The sequence below is a fragment of the Hevea brasiliensis genome, chromosome 1, assembly GCF_030052815.1.
Source record: "Hevea brasiliensis isolate MT/VB/25A 57/8 chromosome 1, ASM3005281v1, whole genome shotgun sequence".
NCBI classification, from domain to species: domain Eukaryota; kingdom Viridiplantae; phylum Streptophyta; class Magnoliopsida; order Malpighiales; family Euphorbiaceae; genus Hevea; species Hevea brasiliensis.
In genome coordinates, this window is record NC_079493.1 from 113,799,523 (window position 1) to 113,813,794 (window position 14,272).

Genomic DNA, 14,272 nt, shown 5'->3' on the forward strand with positions numbered 1-14,272 from the left:
CTATATCCATTCTATATATATTCTTTATGTATCTTCTTCTGAATTCAACAAAGAACTTGCATGTTTTTGTGGGTATATAAAATCTGTATATAGTGGAAGCTATAGAAATCTGACCCCAAAACTCACTGCTTATGCTTAGATTTATAACTAAAGTTTACTCCCTATATATGATTGAAGTTCTAAATTCAGAAATTCGATAAAATTTGCAGATAGAACCCCTTTGACTCGATCACACATCATAAGGGTGGAACGATTTTCATTTAATTTTTCTACAAAATGGCACACGTGACAATTATTTATTAGTAGCAATCTGCAATAGAACAAAAAATACAAGATGATTATATTTTATGTTTTTTCGAAAAGCAACTATAAATTTCTATTTTGGATAATGCAAGTTTATTACAATTTGTTTGGACAGATAGTAAATTTTGAGGAATAATTGTACACTAAAAATTAAGTAAATTAATTGAATTTAAGGGTGAATTGGCTAGTTGAATAAATATTAAAAGGAGATATATTTTTTTATATACAAGTTAATATATAATTAAATTAATTTACTAAATAAAATATTTATTAATTTAATATTAATATATTGGTATTAATTTATAAAAATTTAATAATTACGCAATATAAAATATAATATTAATTTAATATATTAATATTAAAAAATTAATATATTAATATCAACGTATATATAAAAGATTATTAATTATAATATAAATTTAATATACATTAAATAATATTTAGGATAAATAATGCACCGATTTAACTTCAATTCAATTCTAATTAAATTTTAAATCTTCAATTTTTTTTTTCTTGGATTCCCAAATCGAGCTAAGTTTGAAAACCTTGTAAACCTTATAGGTTTGATAAATAATATTCAAGATTAAAAAGTCTTGCTTTTCTAAAACAACACTTTATAGTTTATTCTTTATTAAACAAACGATGGATTCAGCTTGAAATTAATTAATTAATTAATTAATTTCAAAGTTATTCAAAAGACACAACACACAAAACCCACCCCAAAAGCACACCACATATTTTACAAGTAACTTATTTGAGCCATGCATGAGCACTAGCCAGCCATAAGTACTTGAAATGCCTAAGCCACGTGATTCATAGCCCATATCCAAATCCTGATCCGGATCCATATCCACTATCCTGAACAGACTCTGTTGTCGAAGCCACAGTAGTAGTAGCAGCGGCTTCCGTTTTTGATGTTGTAGTTCCAGAGCTTCCACCATCACCTGACACCAAATCACCAACAGATTCTATAGTGTTGCTGATGGTTGTTTCAGCGCTGCTGACAATGGACTCCGACCCACTAACAACCGTATCCACAAGCCCGTAACCGAAACCGGATCCAGACCCATATCCCGTATCCTGAGTGCCAGTAGGCATGGCCGATGCTCAAGTGTAAGAAAGATTTGAGGTATTTTGGTGGTAAGAGTTGTCTTGATAAGCCTTTGGTAATATGGTGGTTCTGATAACTCTTCTCTCTCTCTCTCTATATATAGAGGCAAGTTTCACCTGTGAGAGTTAGTTGAATTGGTCATATAATTTCAGAGGTAAAATGGTAAGAAGAATGAACCAACCTATTGTCCCTATCCATTAACTCTGTAGTTTCATTTAACATGCGGTTCCCTAGGTTGAGTGTAAAGGATTTATCAGCTGGGTTTGGTCGGTAATACTCAACTCAACTCAGCTCAACTAAGCCTTTATTCCAAAAATTTGGGGTCGGTTATATGGATTCTCTTTCTACACTCTAAACGATTTTGGGTTAAGTCCTTGGAGATGTGTAATGCTTTTAAGTCATGTTGTACTACTCTCCTCTAAGTCAGTTTAGGTTTACCCCTACTTTTCTTTCTATCCTCTAACCTAATGTGCTCTACTTGTTTAACTGGAGCCTCTGTATGTCTGCGCTTCACATGACCAAACCACCTCAATCTCCTTTCTCTCAACTTATCCTCAATTGACACCACTCCTACCTTTTCTCTAATACTCTCATTACGGACTTTATCTAGTCTAGTATGGCCACTCATCTACCTTAAAATTTTCATCTTCACAACTTTTATCTTAGACACATATGACTCCTTCAGTGCCCAATACTCACTACCATATAACATGGCCGGTCGTATGGCTGTGCGGTAAAATTTTTCTTTCAACTTATTGAGAATCTTGCGATCACACAAAACTCCTGTGGCACGTCTACATTTCAACCATCCTGCTTTAATCCTATGACTAACATCCTTCTCACATCCCCCATCTACTTGAAGGATTGAACCGAGATATTTAAAGTGATTACTTTGAGGCAGTACTATTCCATCCAAACTAACTCATTTCCTATCACCAGTTCAGCCTTTATAGAATTTGCAATGCATTTGTTTTGTCTTCATCCTACTTAACTTAAAGCCCTTTGACTCTAGAGTGCTTCTCCAAAGCTCTAGCTTTCTATTGACTCCTTCTCGTGTCTCATCTATCAGGACTATATCATCCGCAAACATCAAGCACCAAGGGATACTCTCTTGTATATATTTTGTCAATTCATCTAAAACTAATGTAAAAAGATAAGGGCTTACAGTTGAACCTTGGTGTAATCCAACTAAGATAGGAAAATCTCTTGTGTCCTCTCCCACTGTGCGCACAATAGTGATTGCTCCTTCATACATATCTTTCAACACTTGTATGTACCTAATAGATACCCTCTTTTGTTTTAACACTCTCTATAAGATATCTCTTGGAACACTATCATAAGCCTTCTCCAAATCAATAAAAACCATGTATAGATGTTTCTTAATATCTCTATATTTCTCTACCAAGCTTATAATGAGAAAGATCGCTTTTATAGTTGAACAACCAGGCATGAAGCCAAATTGATTGGGAGAGATAGAAGTGTCCTGACGTAGTCGATGTTTCACAACTCTCTCCCACAACTTCGTAGTATAGCTCATGAGTTTAATTCTCTTATAGTTTGAGCAACTTTGTATATCTCTCTTATTTTTAAAAATAGGTACTAGAATACTCCTCCTCCATTCATCAGGCATTTTCTTTGAATTTAGAATCTTATTAAATAATTTAGTTAACCATGATACTCCCACATCTTCCAAACACTTTCACACTTCAATTGGTATTTCACTAGGTCCACAGGCTTTACCTATTTTTATTCTCTTAAGTGCTTTCTTTACTTCTAAAGATCTAATCCTTCTAGTATAATTCACATTCTTTTCTATTGCTATATAGTCTATGTTCCCGCTATTACTACTTTGACTATCATTAAAGAGATCATCAAAATAATTTCTTCATCTTTCTTTAATGTCCTCATCTTTCACCAACACTTTTCCTTCTTTATCCTTAATGCACCTAACTTGATTGAGATCTTGACATTTCTTTTCTCTCCTCCTTTCTAATCTATAAATATTTTTTTCCCCTTCTTTAGTTCCAAGTTTCTCATATAACTTTTTAAATGCCTGCGCTCTTGCTTGACTAACTGCCTTTTTTGTCTCTTTCTTTGCTATCTTGTACTGTTCATATGCCTTATTATTATCACACTTAGGTAATTTTTTATACCATTTCCTCTTTCTCTTCACTGCCTTTTATACTTCCTCATTCCACCACCATCTCTCTTTTGAGAGTGGTCCATGTCCTCTAGACTCTCCAAGTACTTTTCTAGCTGCTTCTCTAATCTTTGATGCCATCTGTATCCACATACCATTGGCATCCACATCCAGCTTCCATGCTTCAGACTTGAGAAGCTCATTTTTAAACTTCACTTGCTTTACTCCTTTGAACTCGTACCACTTTGTTCGAGCTATACTATTGCTTCTAATCTTACTTGAATTGTTCTTAAACTTGACATCCAAGACCACTAACCGATGCTGACTTGTTAAAGCATCTCCCGGAATGACCTTGCAATCCTTGCATAGAGCTCTATTTGTCTTCCTAGTTAAGAGGAAGTCAATTTGGCTTCTATGTTATCCACTTTTGAAAGTCACTAAATGTGACTCTTTTTTTAAAAAGTAGGTATTTGCTAGTATTAGGTCGTATGCCATAGCAAAATCCAGGATATTTTTTCCCTCCTCATTTCGGCTACCAAAACCAAAACCTCCATGAACATTCTCATAACATTGCCTATCACTTTCTATATGTCCATTCAAATCTCCACCAATGAAAACACTCTTCATTCGGTATGCTTTGCATTAGATCATCCATATCTTCCCAAAACTTATGTTTACTCTCACTATCTAGTCCTATTTATGGGGCATAAGCACTAGCTATATTTATTGTTTCTCTTTCTAGTATTAGTTTTACTAGTATAATTCTATCTCCTACTCTTTTCACAGCTATTACAGCATCTTTCAATGTCCTGTCTATGATTATGCCCACTCCGTTCTTATTCCTCTCCTTTCCGGTAAACCACAGCTTATACCTTGAGTTACCCACTTCCTTGCTTTTCTCTCCTACTCATTTAGTTTCCTAAATGCAAGCGATATTCACCTTTCTCCTTTCCAAGGCATCTATAAGCTCCATTAATTTTCCTGTAAGTGATCCAACATTCCAAATATCAACCCTGATTCTCTTCCTATCCTGTTCTTTCCTAATTGATCTCCTTCTATGATATCTTCTATTGTTCTCTATGCCTATCTTGTGTTCTGTTCCACTATTTATTCTACTATCTGTCCTATGGACTAACTTCTTTACCCACACCCGTCCTTGATGTGGGAACCCTTGCTCATTTAACACCACACCCGGGCGCCGGTATGGCGCGTCGCTTTCGGTGAACGCCCTACACCCTTGCATATTTCTCACTACACCCAAGCTCCGATGTAGAGGGTCGTAAGTAGAGGACGTCCCAACGTTTATATCATTTGAATCCATATCATGAGATATGATGAAATTTTTACCCTGATTGTCACCTAATGCAACCCTCCTCCTTTATCCGGGCTTGGGATCGACTAAGCACAAACTACTTAGACGGAGTTAGTCAATAATATTCATATTAAATTTTTTTTCTGAATTTCTAATTATGAATAAAATTCTACTTATAAAAAATTACAGTAAAATATTATTCATTAATGACTACAAAATTAACGATCAATTCAATATTATGTATTACTTATCTCGAAATTGACTTATATATTTTAGCTTGATACGATCATTTTAAATTCTATTCTAAAAAATAAATAAAATTATTTTTTTGAAAAAATAAATATTTACCTAAAATGACTTGCAACCTGCAAATTGATAATTAATTTGATCTGACCCATAAAATATAGACAACCCAAATTACTCCAAAATTTACCACTCCTAACCCTAATTTTGGTTAGGCAAATTTTACTAGAAATTAAACCAACTAACCCAATTTATCATTTTGCATGTGAAAGTGATACATCAACAGCAACTTGTTATCATCAGCTATGATTGGCATTTTTTTTATGGCAAAGGGTTAAATTTCGCCTTACACTTATTAAAGATGTTCATTTAGCAATTTTTAATTTTTATTTAAATAAATTTAAAATTTTAATTTTAATTTAATAGTTAAAAATAAAAATTTATGAGCTAAATTTAAGATTTTAATTTAAATTTAATTTAGTTAAAAAATAAAAATTTATGAATTAAATTTCTTAATTTTTTGATTTATAATAAAAGTAAAAAATCTAATTTCTTAATTTTAGAGTAAAATTTATTGATTGGTTGATTTAAACTTAAAAATAAAAAAGCTCAATTTCTTAATTTTCTTTATTTTTTTAATTAAATTGAGTTTAAATTAAAATTTTTAATTAATTTATTTAAAAATTAAAAATAAATTAAATTAAACTTTCTCTATAAATACAAGGCTAAAGTTCAGCATATATATATATATATATATATATATATATATATATATATATATATATTTTTTTTTTTTTCTTAGTTATCACCATAGCTTACCATTTTTTTGTCTAATTTTTTTATTCAACTACAAAATAAATAAATTTGGAAATTCTATAACTTTAAACATTTTTCACATTTTTATTAAATGAATTATTTTTAGTGCACTTTGCGAAACAAATTTTTTAATTAAACTTTTAATTATATTAGTTTGATATTCTAATTTTGAAATTGATATCAATTTTAGTAATTAAGTTATTTATACGCAAAATTGTTTAAGTTGGATTAAATCTTTTCATTCATAAAAATATTTTTAATGAGGAACATAAAATCTAATTAATAGAATATAAATTTATTGTCCTAATTATTAAATAATTTGATTACAAAAAATTATAATAAATGGCAAATATTAAAAATCAAGGAAATTAAAAGTTTTAGATAAAATTAAAAATTTTTTAAAATTAATATTTTAATAATTTAATTAAATATAAAAATTTATATTAATTAGATATATATATATAGAACTAAATACTATTTGTCTCAAAAATTATATATAAGAGACCGCTGTTATATTTCCCTCTTATACATTTGCCTGGTTTAAAGCAGTCAAGCTACTATTTTGTCATGTGCCTGGTTTAAAAAATTAATCAATTTTGCGAGAGATTTTTACAATCGACTGAAACTACTTGTAGTAGTAATTTTTGTATTTGAATACTATATTTTAAATTAATTTTGTAGTCGTAATTTTTCATTAATAAATTATTATTTTAATAAATTTTAGAATAATTTTCTATTAATAAATTATTATTTTTATAATTTTTTAAATAATTTATTTATGAGAATTTTTATTTATTATTTAGAAATTTAATTTTTAAATTTTTTTTTAATTAGCAACCACAATTCGTTACTAAATCAATTGCAAATAGCAACCGACTTATAAAACGGTAGTAAATTTGCCAAACTAAAGACACTAATTTTTTTTAATTGATTATGTACTAATTTCGGTTGTTAAATTGGTTGTTAGTAACAACTAATATTTTTTATTAAAAAGTTTTATTTTTCTTTTTAATTTGATTATTTCAGCAACTAATTTGATTTTCAGCTGCTATTTATAGCAAATTTTTAATTGCTTTATTAGTTGGTTGCTAATCAATTAGCAACTAATTTCATTATAAGCGACTGAATCGATTGCTAAATCGATTAGCAACTGATTTTAATAGTCGGTTGCTAATACCATTTTAATAGTCGGTTGCTAAATCGATTTTTGGTTGCTTTATTAGTCGGTTGCTAATTGATTGCAAGCAATTAAATTAATTGCCAAATCGATTGGCAACTAATTTTAATAGTCAGTTGCTATTTTTTTTTTTTTTTTTACAAAATATGACTCAAGTTTAGAAAATAATTTATATATAAAAAATTTTTCTATAAAAATATTTTTCATGAAAATATTTTTATTATTTAGTTACAATTTTTAGTTAATAATATGCATCTGTATTAAAAAAAAAAAATATATATATATATATATATATATATATATATATATATATATATATATATATATAAGTATTTTTATATTTTAATAAAATAATCAAAATTTAAAAAATAAAATTACTTTATTTAATTTTTTTTTAAAAATTGGTTGATTCAGTTATCCAAAAAATAAAGTGAGCCTTAATTTTTTTTTTTCCAATTTTAAAAGTGGCACGATGCTACTAGAGCTATAATTGATCGGCTCAAACAACCCAATAAATTGACAACCTTGATTTAGTTAGATTTTATTTCATAAAGTATTCTTTACAATATTTCATTCACAAATCAAGAAGATTAAGGAAAGTGTTTGTTCGATATGATCACGAAAGGATCCTTATTATTTGGGTTATTTGCGTAAGAGATATCTTATTATAATATAGAAGGATTTCCTATTTTAGTAATAGTCTATCATTGATAGTTGCAAAGATTAAAAAATCTAAATTGAGCTATTCAAAAAATTTCATTGCAATATTTCATAAAGAATTCTTTACAATATTTCATTGCAAATTTCGTTTTAGTATTATAATCAATTTATTCACAAATCAAGAAGATTAAGGAAAGTGGTTACTCGATGTGATCACGAAAGGATTTTTTTTATTTGGGTTATTTGCGTAAGAGATATCTTATTATAATATAAAAGGATTTCCTATTTTGGTAATATTCCATCATTGATAGTTGCAAAGATTAAAAAATCTAAATTGAGCTATTCAAAAAATTTCATTGCAATAATTCATAAAGAATTCTTTACAATATTTCATTGCAAATTTCCTTTTAGTATTATAATCAATTTATTCACTAATCAATTTATTCACAAATCAAGAAGATTAAGGAAAGTGGTTACTCGATGTGATCACGAAAGGATCCTTTTTATTTGGGTTATTTGCGTAAGAGATATCTTATTATAATATAGAAGGATCCCTATTTGGTAATTGTCTATGATTGATAGTTGCAAAGATTAAATAAAAAATCAAATGCACTTTTGGTTACAGAAGTCAGTAGAGAATATGCCTACTATTAAGCTTAAAGGTCATATTTACAACTCCCAAGCAGGCTTGGAAAGGATAATATTATTCATGTACAACTTACAGTATCATTGCTTAATCTGCACAAGTTGGGTAATACTAATATGGGTTTTGTTTATCCTGCCTAATGCATAACAAAACAAATCTATGCTACAAATAATAATGAGCTAACAATGTTTAATAATGTCTCTCTTCTTCATTCTGTATTTTTCCTTCCACTCTTTTTAACTTCGTTTTGAGTAACAAATTGTTGCAAATTCGTCCAGCTTCGAGTTCAATAATGAAATCATACCAGAAACTCTTATATTAGACGGTAGATTATCCATGGGCCAGACAAAAAATAGATGAGCATGCAAGTCGAGGTTATTGAAAATTGACCTGAGCATTTTCTGTTCTATATTTTTGGAGTTCGTCTTGAGCAGATACTAGCCTATATATTAAAAAACAAGACATTATTAGATTTGATAGAGGATTAAACAGCATGTGAATGAATAGTGTGTGAGTGTGAGTACACCGTGCATTTATGCATCTGCAAAATACAACAAATACCTCCACTGCAACTCCGTTATTTCATGAAATAACTCTTTCTCCCTGTCATGCGCAGCTTCTAGCTGCAAATTTCACACAAAAATCATTATCTCAAATTTAAAATAAAACTTCGTTGAGATTTTTCATGTCAGCTTTGGGTCACAGGCGCTCTAGGGAATTAACAACATAAAAAGTGAATAAATTTAGTTTGCCATTACACAACTCAGTAAATGCAGAGAACAAACTCAATTTGTGCAAAAATGAGTAATGCCGTATGGTTGGAAAAGCTCCCAAATAAACCACTACTCTTACAAATCATCTGAAGAGACAAAAGCAATGGTGTAAAATAGAATGCCTTGCGTAAGCATACGTTAGAATTTATGAGCTCTACAAGCCTAAGAACTCCAACATTAAACCCCTCAAAGAAAATGAAAGAAAGAAGTATACCCCTTCCATAAGAGTTTTCAGCTTAAAGCTAAAATTTTTTGACAAACTACAAAACTTCTGTCATTTATCAGTCATCTTTTATGTGGATGCGTTAAATCCAGGCAAATGTATCCAGCAAGTAATTATGAGATCACCAAGGCAGGAATTTTTTAATGACTGCACATAGTAGGAATGCTAACAATCCAAGAAAACAAGAAAATTGTAAAGGACATATGTCACAAAGCTAACCTATAAAGACTTAGAATTTAGAGAAGTGGTAGAATACACTTAACAAGATTAAAGTAATCCAAAAGAAAGAAAGGAGAGAGAGAAACAAGATGTGTGGCATGGGGAATTAGCCCATTTGATTGCAATAGCTATGGTAACTAAACCATTTAGCTTCTAAAGCAAGAATAATTCCAGCCTTGGCTGATTCTACACCTTATGATGGAACTCTGAAAAAAAAAGTTTAAGAATGAATAAAATAAAATAAAAATGTGGAAGTTTTACCATCCAAATCGAAGAACCATAATGGCTAAGCATCAATATTGCCCCTACCACTTAAAATATTTCACACATGTTTTTATTTCTCAGTTGTTACCTAATTCTAAAACCCATTAACTTATCATGAAAGTGTATGATCAGGTTATATTCTTTAGTTTTCTTTGCAGCTCTTCCTAGTTACCCAAAGCTGATTACAACACAAGCATGTGATCTATTTCTTTCATTAATAAAGCCCTATTTACAAATAATAATAATAATAATAACAATGTCATTATTCTTAAATTCATTCATAGAAAGAATATTCTAGCACTTCTTATGGCAGCAAATGTTATCAAATAGCAAACTTCTAGAGTTGCCCAAAGCTGATTACAACATATGCATGTGATCTCTTTCTTTTCAGTAATAAGCCCTAATTTACAAATAATAGTAATAATGTCATTATTCTTAAATTCATTCGTAGAAAGAATATTCTAGCACTTCTTATAGCAGAAAATTTTATCAAATAGCAAACTTCAAGAGTTGCATGATATTTTTGCTGTAAATTTCCTGCACAGTATAAAAAGCTAAAGCATACATACCAAAGATCTCCCTGTGGAACCTAATTGTGCCAGTGTGGATCCTCCATCAGTGGCGCGGTTGGCTACAAAAGACATAGAAAACATCAAGGTAAGATCCCTAGTTTTAATCCCAGGGGAAGGGGAAAAAAAGAGCAAGGGCTCAATTGCTTGCACCTGAATTGTCGCAACCACAAACTTGCTTCATTAGAGTAAGAATAGTATCCTGTTGAAAGGGAATAAGGCCAAGTAGCATAAGCTCATAAGCTGCTGAGGAAAAAGCAATAGTAATATTTAAAGAACCAAAATGTCAAAGTATACTGAATGCTACATACCCTCTGAAGAATATTTGTCTGCAAAACTGAATTCAACAGTGGAAACAGAGAATGACCGGAAAGAGTTGATGACACAGCATTAGAAGATGATGGTATAGACATTATAGGATGTTGGTGAAGCACCTAGATAAACCATAGCATTGCCATTAGAAAAGAAGAAAATAAGGTCTGGATGCAATTTTTTTCCAGCATCTGTGCATGTTTGTGTATTGGGCAAAGGAAGGTTTCACTTTAAAATTTAATATCTTCCCAAACTAAAGGCAGTGTTCTTTGGAAAAATCTGATTATATATACATAAGCTGGAAAACTTAAACAACCATCCTCATAATTTTGACAGATAGGCCACTTCTTTCTCCCAAAGCATCCAATATATTTTGGCATTTTGCTTAAAATTTTAATAAGTCATGCTCTTTTAAACTATGAAACTTTCAAATTACAGTCCTCAGCTATTAACATAGCTTAACCGCCCCACTCCTCCTGATGTATAACAGCTAGGAACAAAGAACAAAACAAGGACCAATTCTTGAAAAAGAGAACTAATTATCTAAAATATTATTGATCTTATAAAATTATCATAACAAAGCTTGTCTAATAATAATAGAAACCCTAAGTCTTATTTATAGAATTAGAAATCCTAATCACATTAGAATTTTAGAACTCTGATTCAATCTTAATTAGAAAATACTAAATTAAACCGCAAACTAGGAAATCATAAAATTCCTAAATAATAAATCTAATAAGAATAAAATTCCTAAAGAATAAAATTCTTAAATTTCCTAATTTTATATAGTTCCAAATTTTATATAGAATATAATTCCTAAATTGCATTAGGAATATCATCTTCCTATTAAGCATTATTCTCCCTTGGTTGGAAAAAACTCATCCTCAAGTCTTAAAGTGCAAGAGAATCAGAAACTGTATTAAAAGGACTATCAACTCTTCATTCTTGTGTGGTAGCAACAAGTTTAAAATCAAGTACTTCATGCTTTCCTTTGCATCTCTAAAAGGATCTGGACAAATAAAATCAAGCTTCTTAATAGTTGAAAGGCTCTTCAAATTATTAGAAATAACTTGATTTTATTCAATCTCCGTTGAAGTTTTCATAGAGTGATCTTCTTTGTTCCGCAATATTTCCTCCTTAAGTTTTGCTTGTGTTGTAACACCCCTATTTGTATAGCCTGGTATATTTTACTGTTCCGGTGACCGGTGTCGGTCCGGACAATTAAGGGGATTAGAACCATACTTAAGACAACTAGAGAAGCCATAAACACAAATAATTAGTAATGTCCAATTAGTTAAGTATAAACAAGAAAAATAGAACATAAGAAGTTAAACAAGCCGAGAGTCACAATGATGGGTGACCTTCTTGGGAAGGACTGCGAAGTCATTTTAAACTCAAATTTCAAATCGTAAAATATGACGCTGCGGTCCTTAGGACCATTACGAACACAGTGGAAAAGAGAAAATTAAAAAAAAGAACTGTTAAGCCAATCAAATAATTAGGTCAGGGAGCCAAAAAAAATATTAAATTATTTGCAAACCGGGTTGAACCGGCGAGGGGCAATTTGGTCAATTGACCCCGAGAGCTGACTTTTGACCTAACTGTCAAATAAAATCAGAAAAAAGAAAATTTCGAAATCGAGAATTAAATTAAAGAACTAATAGAAAAATTAAAAAAAAAGAGAGAAAATGAAAAAGTGAAAGAAGATGACATCATGCATGATGCCATAAATCCTATAATTAATAAATTAATTAAATTGAATTTTTGGTCTTTCATAAGACATAAAAGAAGGAAAAGAAAAGAAAAAAAAAATAACTAAAAGCCTTCATCTTCCTCAAAGTGCCACCCTCACTCTCCGTCATTTCTCCATTGTTACACCTCCATTAAAGCTTGCTTCAAGCTTTGAAAATCCCTACTAAACCCCAACTTCTCCCATAATTGCTTCATAAAAACTTATTTTAATCACTTGAGAAGAAGATTTATCATCAAAGAATGAAGAAAAGAAGAGGGAAATTAGAGAATTCAAATTCAAGTGAGGTAAGCACACCAATTTGAAAGTTTGAGATTTAGTAGTTGTGCTTATAGCTTGATTTACTTGTAAATAAACTTAAAATGAAAAGAAAAATTTGTTGAGGGACCAAGCTGAATTTCGGCCAGCATGTGTATGAGGTTATTATTGCATGGTTTGATTGATTTAAATGAATATATGAACCTTAATTAGTTGAGTGATTATAGTTATAAGCCTTGAATTGGTTATATGCAACAATTAGTGTGAATTAGGGTTTTGGACATTAGAGTTTAGAGACAAAAATGTGAGAAATTTGTAAATGATGTCTTTGACCTAATGTGATGTGAGAAATGGTCATTTGTGACCTAATGAAGTGTGTTAGAAGTGTTTGAATCAAAACCAAATTCGGATTTAGTGTGGTCATGCTGCTAGCAGCATGACCAAGTCAAATTTGAAGGACCAAAAATGAAATTTTACAAGTCCAATCGGTATGGGATCAATTGAGAATGAAAATAGACACTAAATGACACAATTTTCATTTAGGAAGCATGCCCAAAATGTGACCAAAACCTAGTGAACAAATTGACCAAACTTGAAAAATCACAGTCTACCTCTGTACAAACTGACCAAATGAACAGTATTTATTTATTTAGTCATAACTTGAGCTAGGTAGGTCAAAATGACCTGAAATTTTACCAGTGGTTAGATGAGATATAGACCTAAAGCTTTTATGAAGAATACAAAGCCAAATTATGCCATTAACCAAGTCATTTGGCCACCCCAAGTTGGTGACCCAAATCTACCAGCACCAAAAATTGCCCAGAATTCTGGGTTGAATCCAATCCGGCAGCTATGGTTCAAATGGCCATAACTCGAGCTACAAAACTCCAATTGGGGTGATTCAAAAAGGAGAATAAACTTAAGACATTAGGGAACATTTTCTATGAAGAAAGTTTTGCCAAATTCCAACAGTAAAATAACTAATGGAACAGTGTAACTTAGGACTCCAAAACTGAAAATTGGCAATTTTGCCTAAAAGACCTAAGTTTTGAGAAAACCACCAAAACCAACAAATTTAGTGACCAAAATGTGATATTTAGGTGAAGTTGGAATTCCCATACCTATTAAGCCTTAGAAAGTCAACAATTTGACTTGAATAGTATAGTGAATAGTAATCCCGAAACACAAAATTTCAAGAACGTCGAGTTTAGCACGTTAGAGCTAGGTAAAAGTGAAGTTAAATTTATTTTTAGATTTATGCTAAGTTATGGTACTGAAACACTGTAAAATTGTGTGTTTCAGTTGAAAAGAATACCGGAAAAGAACCTGAGGAACCGAGTCAAGGCCAAGAGGCGACTCACTTAAGGTTTGTGCACAACATCACTATGCTTTAAAATTCATTGATAAAGTGAATGAAATATGTATTTTACTTTTGCTTTGAATTGTTGAAAGTTTATTTGTGACATTATTTATGATGTTTTGATTTAAATTGTGAA

The 14,272-nt window shown here is 30.5% G+C and overlaps 1 long non-coding RNA gene across 1 annotated transcript; it reads right to left on the reverse strand.

Moving 5' to 3' along the window:
* Positions 1 to 10,453: 10,453 nt before the first annotated feature.
* Positions 10,454 to 10,892, reverse strand: LOC110640216 (uncharacterized). Its single transcript, XR_002492030.2, has 3 exons — positions 10,768 to 10,892; positions 10,610 to 10,658; positions 10,454 to 10,518 (listed from the first exon to the last, which is right to left on the reverse strand). It is a non-coding gene; the product is annotated as an uncharacterized LOC110640216 (long non-coding RNA).
* Between the last annotated feature and the right edge of the window lie 3,380 nt (positions 10,893 to 14,272).